We start from the raw sequence: 13,935 nt of genomic DNA on the forward strand, positions 1-13,935 counted from the left end.
GGATGCTTCTCTTGTCCCTTGTTGTTTTCCTACCTTATGCCCAAAATAAACTGTTTTTCCTCAGTGTCCTGCTGGAGAATTCCAACTCACACCTCATTGCCACTCTTGTCAGCAGAGTTCCATTCCTCCCAGATTCTCACATTAGGGACCTCAGGGTTCTGCTGGCTGATAGCTGGAGATCTTTCTCTGTGTCTTCCCCTGGGGCCTCTCCAAGAGGAAGTTCATTACCTCAGCCAGAATGAGCAGCAAGAGACCAAGAGAGGGACAGCAAAATGGAAGCTAAGTCCTTTAGTCTTCTCATCCTGGTGGTGACATCTGAATATCAGTGTTTTCCCAAAATCCTTACGTTGGAATTTAACACCTAATGTGATCGTATTAAGATGTGTGACCTTTGGGGAACTAATTGAGTCATAAGCGCTCCACTTTAGTGAATAAGGTTAGTGCTGGGCCCAATAAAAGAGGCAGAAAGGTGCTGTTCTGCTCCCTTCCACCATGAAGCAGCTGCCATCTTGGAAGTAGAAAATAAGCCCTCACCAAATACCAAATCTGCCAGTGGCTTCAACCTTAGACTTCCCAGCCTTCAAAACTGTAAGCAACATACTTCTATTGTAAATAGAAGTATTTATAAATTACCTGGTCTATAGTATTTTTTTTAGAGTACCCTAAATGGACTAAGACAATATTCCATCACTATTTGTCATACTCTACTTATTAGAAGCAAACAAACAAATCCAATCTATACTCTTGGGACAGACACCAGGAGGCCAGGATCCATGAGAGCCATGGTAGAGCTGCCAACCACACTAGTCAAAGGATATTTTCCCAGCATTCTTATTTCAAAGTTGCAATGCAAAGTTCTACTAGAGAGAGATACTGAAACATGGAATTTCTGTCAGGGTATGCCGCTCTATATTGGAGATGAAAATGATTCTACAAATCAATGAAAGGAGATTCACACACATCTAGACTCAAACTTCTGAACCCCATGGCAGAGAAACAACTCTTCTTGCTGATCCTGGAGATAGAGTGGCCCGATTTGTGCACACAAGTGGGTGTTCCTGTATTGTGAGATGCTGATAGAGTACGAGGTGTGAAGGTTCCTGCAGAGGGAAAACAGAACAATCCCATTATCTCTACTCTGCCATGGTACAGGATTAGAGTCAAGGAGTACTTTACCACTAGACACCTCCTTCATGGGCCACTCAGCATGGGCTGAGCCGTGAGGAGATGTAGTCCTGCCGAGGGAGCTTGTGTACTGGGTGGCAAGGAGCAGGGAAGGTTGGCTTGGGAGCCTAGATAAGGGGTTCTGACTGCTGTAGCTCCCAATTCAGCATTAACCCTAAATGCCTATTTTCACATTTATTTAATCTTCCTATATCAGTTACTCCTCTCTGGAGGAACAGATTTAATATGAAAGATTTATAAGGTAAAAAAGTGGCCTCACAAGAATGCTAAAAAAGCAAAAGGGTAGACTTCTTTCTTTCCCTTTTTATTCTATCCAGGCTATAAGCCTATTGATTGATGCCCCCCACATCTGGGTAAGTCTTCCCTCCTCAATTTGTGACCAACATGTCAATCATCCACAGATACGCCCAGAAATGTACTCCCGTGATCCCATAGGTACTTTCTAATCCATTCAAGTGGACATCACAATTTGATATCACAACTATCACACCTTCCATCTATTTGTAGCCAATGTGTCCTTCGGGAACATGTAAGCTAGCTGCTAGGTAATGATACAAAGTATGTGGGATAAGAACACATTATTTGAGTTGTAATTTTTAAAATAAATAACCATCATCACAAGAAACGTCAGTATTATGCTTGTCATTAAAGGAAGAGCTGTCATTCTTCAAATATGTTCTCAATGGCAGTGAACTTCTGAATTATTGTTTCTGAAAGTCTTCACTTTGTATGCCACCCACCTGTGAATAGCTTCTCACAAATTCAGGCTATGCAGGATTTGAAGCATTCTTCACTGAAGAGTACTGAGAATTACATGTAGGCATTTCAAGCATAAATCGCCTTATACAATAAGTTCTGTTTAGGGAAGCAAATTGAAGTTATCGTTAACATTTCAAAACATTTTATTTGGAAATCTCAGACAAATACAACATCTATTGTCTCCACTTATATTTCATATTATCCGTATTCACCATAGTTATAAAGAATAATAGATGTTTTTACCAATCTTCATAGAACCCCAAATCTCCTCCATTTATCCCAACTTCAATATGAGCTCTGTTCCCAAGAAAGCTTAGAAAGCTTTGCTTTGTAGCAAGCAGTGTTGATTTTTTATCTGTTGTGTTGCCTTATTTATCTTTGGTGCCTCCTTACTTGGTATCTCAGCTTCATACATAGCCTTTTTATACACTATTCTATATTACTTAATGTTAGAGGTCTTCAAATTCCATCTCTCATTCTCCTTGCCATTAGCGTCCTATTAGTATCTGCCAATCCCAGGCACTGGGAAAGTCCAGAAGTTGGAGCAAGGGAGAAACTTTCTACTTCTAAATTCAGCTGCAGCTACTGTCACAGCAGGGGGGGCAGCATAACTGCAAATCCAGCAGCCTCAGTAGTGGAAACTGTTTGTTACTTGCACCACGAGCCAGAGAGGAGCAATTTTGAAAATTCAGTCCCTGAAACATTAACACCCATAGCTTCCCAGAAACAGGCTGCCCGGTGTTAGCCTAGACACATTAGGAGCTTTCAGATGTCTCAGGTCGCCCCTTTTTCTCTTTGTCCCACCAGCTCTTCCTGTACATATGCAAACAATTCCCTGCATTAAATCCTTGAAATATCTACCATGGTCTCTGCTTTCATTAGTGAATCTGGAGTAGTGTTTTGACTTTTGTGTGAGAGGAATTACTTTTTCTACTTCCAAAGGCCCTGGAAACCCCTAGCAAAGGAGGTGTGGATTTGGGCTCAGGTAGTCCAGGCCCATGGAACCGTGAAAAGTGTCACTTTGAGCCTGTTCTCCCTTTTCCCAATAAGAAGCTCAGGAAGGCGTGGAGAAAGGGCACTGAACATGGGCACTGGATGAAGAAAAACACAGAGGAGTAGCAAATAGTTTCCAGATGTACTGGGTGTGCTCTTAAAAGACACTGGCAAAATCTCAATTCCCTAGAAGAGAACACCACCTTCAAATTTTACATTGGGGTCAGAAAAAGATATTCCTTTGTGGGTAAACTCTCACGATCTCACCTCTTAAAAGCTATACTTTTCTTTGGTATTTTCTTATTTGGTATCATTAGCAGCTTTTCATCTCATTAGAAAACAGCATTTTGAATTCATCTATCCAAATAAAGCTTGAATTAGACGAGTCAAATCCCTGGGACTAGAGATGAACCGGAGTCTTAGTGTGTCCTTTCTCTTTGTTCACCCGTCAATGAATGAGAGGTTATTTCTTCATCTTACATTTGATCTAAGATCAACAGGATAAAATGCCTTGAAATACCCGTCTAGAGAGACATAAATGTCTACATGTCTAGAGAGAGACATAAAAATTGCTCCTTTTTCTGACTCTTTTTCTGTATTAACTGACTAGTGGCATTCCAAGATAACTATAGCATTTCCAAAAATGTCAACTATTAGATAAACGAGCATGTGACACTCTCACATTCCAATTCCTCGAATAGCTGTAGAAAAGGCGAGCACAGCTGCATTACTCACCTGTTTCAGGTGATGTACCTTGGCTCGTGGGCGCCCGGGCCTTGCTGTGCAGGACCGTACAAGCCAGCGGCCCTCGTACCGTACTCTGCAGGGCCACATCTGCTTTGTCGTGCATGAGAGTGAGTGAGTGAGGAGTGAGGCACGACAGGCCTCTCTCCACTCCCTGCCTCTCCCACCCTTGAAGCGGGGTGAAAAGAGAGCGTAAGGCAGAGGCTGACGCCTCAAGACACTGGGTAGGCATAACGTGTGCCAGACTACTGGGAAGGGGAAAGCAAGGACATCGTCTTTCTGTCTAATTTTATTTTGACTTTCACTGTAAGGAAATTTCCCGCAGAAAAGATGCCTTTTGTTTGGAATCCCAAATTATCCATCTCTAGCCGTGGGCTAGTGAGGGGATATGAACGATTTTACTCAAAGTCTTGATGTCAAGTTCAGCCCTCTTCCCCACTGTTTGGCATGTATGACATGGTAACTCCTGCTTGAGTCATTGTGGAATCTGTGATTTTAACGACTTTCAGTGTAATGGTATCCATTAGACTTGTTCCACGAGCTGTGCTGTGGAAGAAGGTCCATGTTTAAATACCAAGATTTCAATTGACATTAATCTTAATGCAGTCACACGGAAGTTAGGTGAGGAAACTTCCAGGATCCTAGACCCAGACTTACTGTACAACAGTTTTCTCTCTGGATTCTCTTTCCTTAATAATTCCAGGCAGAGGGCTGGGGATTTAGCTCAGTGGTTCCACTGCCTGCCTCACAAGTCCAAATACCCAAGTTCCATCCCCAGTACAAAAAAAAAGAAAAAAAAATCCAGGCAGAGATCTTACTAACCTGAAGTTGCATAAATGTTCTTTTGCAATATGCTTTCTCTCTGAGCCCCCTTGTGTCATATTTTCAACTCCGTGTCTGATGTTAATATGCATTTGATCATATTTCCCAAAACCTTTTCCATAGTTATTTTTATGCCACCTTCCTTTACATATCTCTTGTACTTCTTGTTTTTCTGCTAGGTTTGTTCAAGAGTCTGTTGTGACAGCAGCAGTGAGCTGAGAGATTTGCATTTTTTTTAAGGTCACTGCCACTTGAAGTTCTGCTTTATTAGGCTGGATCTGTCATTACCAGGCAAGAAATATTTACCTCAACCTGCAGGCAAGTTCATGATTTGAAAGGTCTTCCTAATCATGAGGATTCAGAGTGATTTCAAACACACAACTACCCAGCAAGTCTCCAGGGACAGCCAAAAAGGATATCCTGTCTTCTTTAGCAAAAATAAGTCTCAGAGTCCTTTTTTGTACTATCTCTGGCTACAGCCGAACCTCAAGAACCTTGCTGTGTCCATGAACTTCACCTTTCCTCAGTGAAAGATGACCTTTGCACTTTGGTCACCCAGTAGTTAATATGTGCTTGCTCTACTTGTAACATCACTGACAAAGTGTTTTGATCCGAGGTAGGGTGGCTACAAAGGGGGAAACAGAATCTACAGAGTTCTGGGAGTAGGAAGCAGGGAGTTTCAGAAAGGCGCGCAACGGTCTAGTGTCCAGGGATTCGTGGTGCTTGGATGAAAATGTTAGAGTTTCCTATATCTATTTTTATCTCATCCTTTGAAAATGACCTTCCACATGTGGTATCTACACACAATGGAGCCCTACTGTACCATAAAGAAAGATAAGCTCGAGTCATCTGTGGGAAGATGGACGCACCTGGAAGCCATGATGTTAAATGAAATAAGCCAGACACACAGGTTTAAATATCTCACGGTCTGTCTTAGGTGAGAAACCGAAATTACAAAGAAGCTACAAAATAAAATAGAGATAACAAGAAGCAGGAAGAATGATCTTTCTCAAATGGGAAGGGGGACAAGAGAAGGTTGGAGGGTGGAGAGCGGGAAGGTACGAAAAGAGATTAAAAAAAAGTGAGAGAATGAAAATGTGTTACATCCATGTACAACTCCACACAAAGAATGTAAACATTTTGTACAGCAAACATGTACTAATAAAGTGCCGAAAAAGAAAAGATTACCATTCATATGTGTGTACAAAATGCCGGTAAAATAAGTACACATAATAAGAGGAAGATCCAGTATTTTTAAAGAACATAATCCAGGAGTACACTAGCCTAAAGTGCACAGTTTCTGAACTGTGGGTCATGGTTTTTATCCCACAGGAAAAGAAACTCTTGCCAAGAATTTCTTCCAGCTGCTGGTTAGCCTATTGATCCAGCTGAACGGAGAAAGGAACGGGAGCCTCGATCATCTTGTCAAAGGCCCACATCAAAAGGAAAAGGAGATGGCAGAAATCTAGTTTTACTGCAGAGGAACGAGGATGAGACTTTAATTCTGCCTTGAGGAGGACCACTGGGAAGGTTTCATAGAAGAAGCTTCGCGAAAGAAGATTGGCGTTGAAAACAGTGATAGAATCTTGATGTTAGAAGGAAGATGAGCGAGCAAATGAAGAAATAGCGTAAATAAAAGGAAAAGGAGGCAAAAATACAAGGCTTCTCCGGTGAGCACTGCGAGGTGTCACATGGCCCAAAGGCATTGTGCTGTGAGACTGGTGTCGTGGCCAAGGCCGGTTCACGGAGGCCTTGAATGCCTTGCCAGGAAGTTCGATATTATTTTGAAATCCGTAAGAAAAAACGGAAGTGGCTTTGGTTTTTAAAGTTAAAACTCACTTTTCCAAAGATCACACCAGGAAGATTAATGGCAGCAGTGGGTATCAGTGTGGGTAGGGCAGAGAACCATCAGGGAACTGAGGCAGCTGGCCAGATGGCAAAGCGTAATGACCTCAGTGACGGTGACAATGTAGAGTTCACATTGGGAGGCCTCATGGAGGTATACCTGGAGCACGTCGTCGTCCACTGGGTGGAGGGCTTTGATTCTAAGACTGGGGGGGGGTGGCTAGAAGAATAGCAAGACTACTGGTGGTTGTTGGGCTGAAGGTCTTAGACAAGAGATACGGAAGGGGCGACCTCAGTCAGGTTTTCTGAGAGGATGGAGATTTGCATGGAGGAAGTTCATGGAGAAGTCTGATGATTGGCTAGGAGGACCCAGAGGAATCAGCATATAGTTATATACTCACAGCAATGATTTATGACAGCAACAGGATACCAAGAAAAATCCCCAAAGGAAAACATACATCAGATGAAGTCCAGTGGAACCCAGGCACGCGCCACCAAGGGTCCTCTCCCAGTGGATGCACACAGGACATATACGGCAACACGTAGGAAATGTTGCCTACCTGGGACACTCACTCATTAGAGACCTGGCGTCTAGGGTTTTTAGTGGGGGCTGGTTATGTGAGTATCCTCGGCTAGGCAGGAACCCATTTCCAGCCTCAGAAGGAAAATAGGTGTTTAGCATAAGCTGCAGTGTTTTGCAAACAGTTTAGGCACATAAGCTGCTCATATTACTTCTGGGAATGGTATAAATCCACTGAAATCCAAGTTCAGATGCCAGCCAGTAAGCAAATGGTTCAGAGGACAGCGTCTGAGGCTGCTGCACTATCTTAGTACGGGTGTGCACCTAGGACCACCTTGTGCAGAGAGTGGGAAACAGGGCTGGGTGGAAGGAAAATGGCCCAACTGAGCCACTGCAGCAAAGACCACGGGCAATGCCATAGCAGCCTCGGGTCTGGATGGCTTCTCAAGGGTTTTCTAGATGGAGGCTGGGACTCAGGCCTTTTTACTATTACATCACCTAGGCACCCACAACTCACTAAGCTGAGGGAAGTAACTTACAAAACAATTCCTAAGGAAGGCAGAAGTGATCCAGAAACCTAGCCACAATGTTTCGGTCCTATGGTCAGGGTACTCTGGCATCCATACAGGCCCTCATGAATTGAGTGTTGGTGGCTGTAGAAATGGTTCCACTGCTTCTTTGCTGATGGGACCCAGAAATTTTGAAGGTGTTGGAATTTTAGTAGCAGAAATTAAAGTTCTACAGGCTCTAGACACAAGCAATAAATGTATGTAGGACAGAATATCTAGGAGCCTACAGAGCAGCCCTGAATGTTTTCTAGAAGGCTACATGGGCAGCTTCGCTGATCACAGACATCTGCCCCAATCGTGTCATCAGTCCTACCAGCCACTTAGAGGAATTCTGCCCTGGAATGCCCCACTCATCACAAAGGAATGGGTTCCACTCTCACGCAGACGTAGTCCTATCCTTTAAGTGATAAAGACAGTGCCCAGTTTCCAAGTAACAACACTCACAGTGGCATTCAAACACTGTTTTGTTCTATATCTTGGTTTTGGCGTCTCTGTTGAAAACTAGATCAGCAGCAGATTCGGCCGAGGTCCAGCGTTCTTTTTACTGCCCCCCACCCCCACCCCCACCTCTTCTACCTCCTCGAGGAATCCCTCTCCTAAAAGTGAGCCAGGACCCCAAGTGTGCTTCAGGGAGACTGGAAAAACATTTTAATTAATAAAATTAAAAATTTTTAAAGTATCCACATTGTTTTATTTGGAGCCAGATTTCCAGAATCACTAACAAATCAGACCCTAATGGACACCAACCTCAGGAACAAGGAGATTGTGAAGATGTGCGATCCCTCGCTTGGGGAATTCAAATATTCTGCTGTGTGAGAGATTCTGTTGATTTTGGAAATACCATGAATCATTTCCTGAAAGAGCAAATAATGGAAGCCTTTTACTCCACGTTTCCAAGAAGTGCTGTCTAGAGGCAGAAGCCTTCTGGGCGTATCAGGACATGCATCAAGGCCCGTGAGAGCCCTGGTCAGGACTGGACTCCCCTTAACTCTGGACACCTGCAGTACGTGGGGAGCCCTGTGTCCTGGCAGGCACTGACTTCCTGCCAGGTGGTCACACAGTAAAGGAGAAGGTCCCTTTCTCTTCATCCATTCTAACAGGCTGCACTGGCCCGAAAATCATCCCTCTGCTGGTCAGTGAGGGGCCCAATCTCCAAAGCATCAGAGTTTCCTTATCAGGAAATTTCTGGTGTCAGCGCTTCTGCTGTCTCTTCCATTGAGAGCCTCACCAGAAACTCAGAAGTGCAAGGCTCGTGTTTGGGTCTGTGGGACTTAGAGAAGTTGCTTGTCAGCACGGGCAAAGCCAGAAAGCAGTGAGCATTTCCATTCTAAATCTCTCATGATCACTCTTTGTCTTTTAGCCATTTCTAACTCAACCATAAACATTCACCCCATGCTGAAGCCTGAGGAGAAAAGAGAAGAAAATCTTGAGGGCTGGGAACATTTACCTCAAATGAGTTGAGATCAGTTGACCTTTCCCAACAAGCAAAAGGGAAGGAGGGTGTCTGTGACACAGAATACTGTAGAAGATTCTAAGTCTGAAATTGGCTTGGCATCATTTCTCTTAGGACCATCTTTTTGAAGTCCACCCAAAGATATAAAAATGATGGGGATTCTGTACCAAAACTATCTTTTTTCCAGAGGCCTTTGAGGCACATAGAAGCAGTAACCGTTGACAAAAACCATCCCCAATTTAGTTGTCAAAGACAAACTCCAATTTCTAGCACATGGCCTTTGCTAACATCAAAATTAGCCTTTTCAGTTCAACTCCACTGATCTGTTTGTATCTCTACACTTCTTACTGGGGAGAAGGCAAAGGCCTTTCATAATTATATCTGGCAGCAATTTCTTTTAAACAAAAGTTTCTTAGATGTTGAGCTCTTTGTTCTTTGAACAAAAGAGTAGAATGTAAAGGGGGCTTTGGGGTAACAGGTCATGACCTCTGCAAAGCAGTTGTTCATGGTCAACACCCACTAAGGTGCTGAACTCTGCTTGTGTAAGATGACCGCAAGATGAGACTCTACATCGATAATTCTCACCTGTGTCTTCCATACCAGGAAGACACCTAAAAAGAGGATGGAGGGGGCTGGTTAGAGCTTCAAGAGTTTCACAACCACCCGTGAGGCCTCTGGTGGCTGATAAGGCTTTCAGAGACTCTGAGGTAAGGTGTCTACCTGCATCCTTAAAGCTGGGTGGCTGCATGTTTCTTGTCATAATCTGCATCTGAGTCTGATCAGTTGTATGCCGCCAACGAACAGCTCTGTGTGCTTACATCGCACAGGTTCTGGGGTGTTAAAATCACAAATAAACACGCTGTCCACACATCACAAACCTAAAACACTTAATTGGTGCCATTATGAAAATCACAGGCTCTGATCCTAACACCCTGGTGGTATATTTGCAAAAAGCTGAGTAACATAGCAACTTTTAATGAGACAACCAGCTTTTGTATAATGATACTGAAGCATTTCACAAGCCCATTCATTTCAGGAACAGCCAACTAGTGCACAGAATTAAGGACTCTTAGGGCTACGGGAAATCTACTTAGCTTCAAATTCTTGAGACATTCTTTTAATGCCAGCGACTCACTCTCTGTTCATTTCAGCCGACATTCCCAGCCAGCCAGGCCATCTCATCAGAAATCCTGGATTCCAGAATGGGCTCTCAACAAACAATCTCCCATCTTGTCTCTCCCGCCACACCCACAGCTGCCTCCTTTCCAGCTGCCTTCTGGCCCCTTGATGTCTGCAGCCTCACCCCTCAGACCGACAGGTCCCGCCCTTGTTCCCAGCCTCCGGCTGCACCCAGAGCTCTGTGGCATCTGGTGGAGGTGATGTGGCCTGGGACTCAGGCTCGTTCACCCTCAGGCACTATTCCCTGAGCCGTCCCTGTGAGAATCACCTTGCTGGCCCTCTCATCTGGAATGTCAGCTGCGTGTCACTCACTCCCGGGGAGCCCCCTCCTCGTTTCACTCCTACACGCTCTGTCACAGCCTTTAGGACACATCCTCCGAGAAGCAGGACCATCCCCTTCATTCCCTTCTTCCCCTCCCACTAAGTCATGGAGCCCTGGAGCACCTGCAGCAATGAATCATTTTCTGTGCTTGTGTCATCCTGCCCCACCAGTGCATTCTAGTGCACAGACGCTCTTCAGCTCATAATGGGGCTATATCCCAAGGGGTCCAGCATTAGTTGAAAATAGCGTAGGTCAAAAATGCATTTAATACACTTAATCTGTGGAACATTGGAGCTTAACCTGGTCTACCTTAAATGTGCTTGGAACATTTAACATTAGCCCCTGCTAGGCAAAAATCATCTAACAAAGCCTGTTTTATAGTAAAGTGTTGCATACATCATGTAATTTGCTGCACACTGTACTGAAAGTGAAAAACAGAATAACTGCACGGCTGCTCACATTAACACACACAGCTGAAAAGACCAGCACGTGGTTGGAAACTCACAAGTCCAACCATCCAAAGTTAGGGTCTGTCTGCCTGTACGCACCTTCCAAGTCTCTGCTACAAGTAGTGACAAGATCTTGGGCCATTTACTTATATTTGTAAGCGTCAGTTTCCTCATTTTGTAATATCATGTTTTAACAAGGTTTGTGTGTAAAGAGCTTAGCAAAATGCTGGACAGACAAGAAATGAATGTTAAATACATGCCCTAGGAACACCCTTTGAATGCTTCCTAAAAGGAAAACATTTACCCCTACAGCACTTGCAGTGACAAGTAGCTTGTTCCGTTGTTGGATAATAGAGTACGGTGTAAGTAAAGCAGTGATGGTTTGATTCACATTAGTTTTTCTGACATAAAACTGCATCCCCAGGATCCCTGCTTTTCTTAGGAACCTGGCTCTTGGGTGCCTGCGTGTATTCAGGAACTGCCCCTCGAGCGCCACTGCGACAGATGCAATGGGCAGTGAACCTGTCGCTGTCACTCCCAGGCAGGGCCCTTCTCAGCTGGAGTCCCCAGCACCTCCTGCCGCTGTGGCTGTGCCCCAGTGTGGGTGTGGTCACGGACCTTCCCCTGCATTTCCTTCAGGATATCAGAAGTCAAAGGATTTGAGACACCGACCACCACACAACAAAGGTCAGGGACAATGACAGAGTCAGTCTGTGCTGGCGTCCAGGCCCTGTCCCTCTGGGAGGATGTGCTCCTGTCTCAGGGGTCTCCTGCAGGCACCCGCTGGGCCTGGATTCTGCTATCCTGCCCCACAACTGACCTCTGCTGAGGACAGCGGGCACCAAGTGGTCCCAGGCCCCTGGGGAAGCCCCACCTGCATAGTCACAGGGTGACTCATGCCTGTTGCGTTTCCCCCACGCTGCAGCATTCAGACGCCTGTTGCCACTTTGTCCTCCATGAAATCAGTGTCTGCCACTTCTGGCCCATTGAACGATCCTAATTCCTAGGAAGCACAAACACCAAGTGATTTTATTTTTCTAAGATCTCTTACACAGTCACAGCCTCTCTACTGTGTCCTTTGACAGCAGCCGCTTGGGTTTGGACCACTTTCAAGGACTAAGGCCCAGGCTAGTGTGATTCACTTTAAAACCCCAATCTTGGGCTGGGAATTTAGCTCAGTGGTTCCGCTGCCTGCCTTGCCAGCACAAGGTCCTGAGTTCGATCTCCAGTACCAAAAAAACCCAAAAAACCCCAAAACCCCAATCTTGGTCCAGTACAATGACTGCATTCTCTCCCCAGTATGGGGTGGTATAGGCCTCTTCCTGGGGCTCCCCTCCTGTTACCTGGCTTCTTCCTCTCCGTGTGGAGATGACAGACAGATGGACAAGAGCTTCTTACCTGCCTGAAGTGGCAAGACCTCCTTGGTCCATGCTGGCCACCGTAGTGCCTTCTCTTAGCAGACATCCAAACCCTGACTTCCTCATCAGTGTTTCCAGGGATTTTCCAGAAGTCCCACAAGGACCTTCCCTTCCTATCTCTGCCTCCTGCTCCTACCCCAGGTGACTCACTGTCTCCTGGAAGGCGGTTCTCTTGGATGAGAGCAGGCTCTACCCTGGCTGCCTTCCCTGAATCTCTTTAGTCCAGGGTAGAATCACATCACCATCGCTAGCGGCAAACAGTGGTCAAGGTGGCTGCAGCCTTTCTCTTGGTGCAGCCTTTTTTTTTTCTTCCGGTTCTCTTCTTCCCTGGTCAGACTGGACAGAGATAGGCCTGGCCATCTGTGCTATGAGCAGACAGCCGACTGGGGAGTGAGGGAGAGGGAAGAGCATCTCATCATCACGCAGCGCCCTGAGGATGCGGGTGACTTGCCAGACTTGTCTGCTCCCAGCTCCTGTCTGCTTATACGGACAGGAAGCAGATGGACCCCATGAAGCTGGGGCACCATGGGGAAGAGAAGACCCATAACACAGGTGGTACCCAAGAAGGCTGGAGAAGCAGAGCAAATTCAACCACTTCTTGAAAATGCCCTCCAAGGGACATCTGGTCCCGTTTACTTCTTATAGTTGTGTATTGCATAGCAATATTTTGGTCCATGCTGGGCCACATGAACAACAGTATTCCCAGAAGGCCATAGTGGGGCTGAGCATTTCTATTCCCTAGTGACACTGTAGCCATTTTAATGCCCCACTGCAAGGGGTCACTCACGTGCGTGTGTGGCGATGCTGATGGTAAACAAACCTACTGGGCTGACAGTCACACAGAAGTAATAATGCACAGCTCATGATGGTAATAAACAGTTACGTTACTGCTGTAGGCATTGCTATTTCACTGTTTTACCATTATTTTGTAGTGTATTTCCTCTTTAAAAACAGGATCAGTGCTAACCAGTGAGCTGTGCTATGTGGGCAGCAGCCTCACGTATCTTGTAGTTACTGGGACTTTTGATTGTACCACTGACCTGACTTAGCCTCCTCTTGTTTTGTCCCCCGAGGCCCTGGGAGCAATAAGCTGGACCGTATATCCTTATAAATGCGCACCATCTAGCCTGGGTGTGTCATAGGCTCTCACACCCATGTTTGTGTAAGTGCGCTCCGTGATGCTCACACGGTGACAACGGATCCCTGTCGTTAAGCAACACACAAATGTATTTATTGTTCGGTTCTTGACACTTCCTTCCTCTCAGCTTTGGATTCCAGTTGTTGATTCCAGAAAGACAGGAAAATACCCATAGGCTTGGTGCCATAGCTTTCAAACACTAGACATTGTCCCAGGGGCTGGATTGGTGTGTATAATCTCATGGGAGCCTCAAACCCCTATATTATCACCTTTATTTTATTGGCGAGAAAGTAGCTCAGAGAGTTTTATTTCTCAAGATTGCACACTGTGTAACTGTAGTCCCAGGTCTTAGGCTTCAACTTCCCCTCCAGATATCTGAAGGCAGTTAGCACGGTGCCTGTTTTCTTTGCCCCAAGGTAAGCGCATTTCCTTCACCTGATTTTCTCCTGCATCAGGGGTATTTGATAAACACATTTGAAGATTGGGAAAGCGCTTGCCTTTAGTGCTAGCTATTTTCCTTTATCTTTTCCTATGGTGAG

General features: G+C 45.3%; 1 long non-coding RNA gene across 1 annotated transcript; it reads right to left on the bottom strand.

The window, feature by feature from the left end:
• Window positions 1-894: 894 nt before the first annotated feature.
• Window positions 895-7,757, bottom strand: LOC104871033. Its single transcript, XR_782710.1, has 4 exons — window positions 7,408-7,757; window positions 3,673-3,771; window positions 1,926-2,040; window positions 895-1,100 (listed from the first exon to the last, which is right to left on the bottom strand). It is a non-coding gene; the product is annotated as an uncharacterized LOC104871033 (long non-coding RNA).
• Window positions 7,758-13,935: the final 6,178 nt, after the last annotated feature.

The sequence above is a fragment of the Fukomys damarensis genome, unplaced genomic scaffold (assembly GCF_012274545.1).
Source record: "Fukomys damarensis isolate Sample0158 unplaced genomic scaffold, DMR_v1.0_HiC HiC_scaffold_26, whole genome shotgun sequence".
NCBI lineage: Eukaryota > Metazoa > Chordata > Mammalia > Rodentia > Bathyergidae > Fukomys > Fukomys damarensis.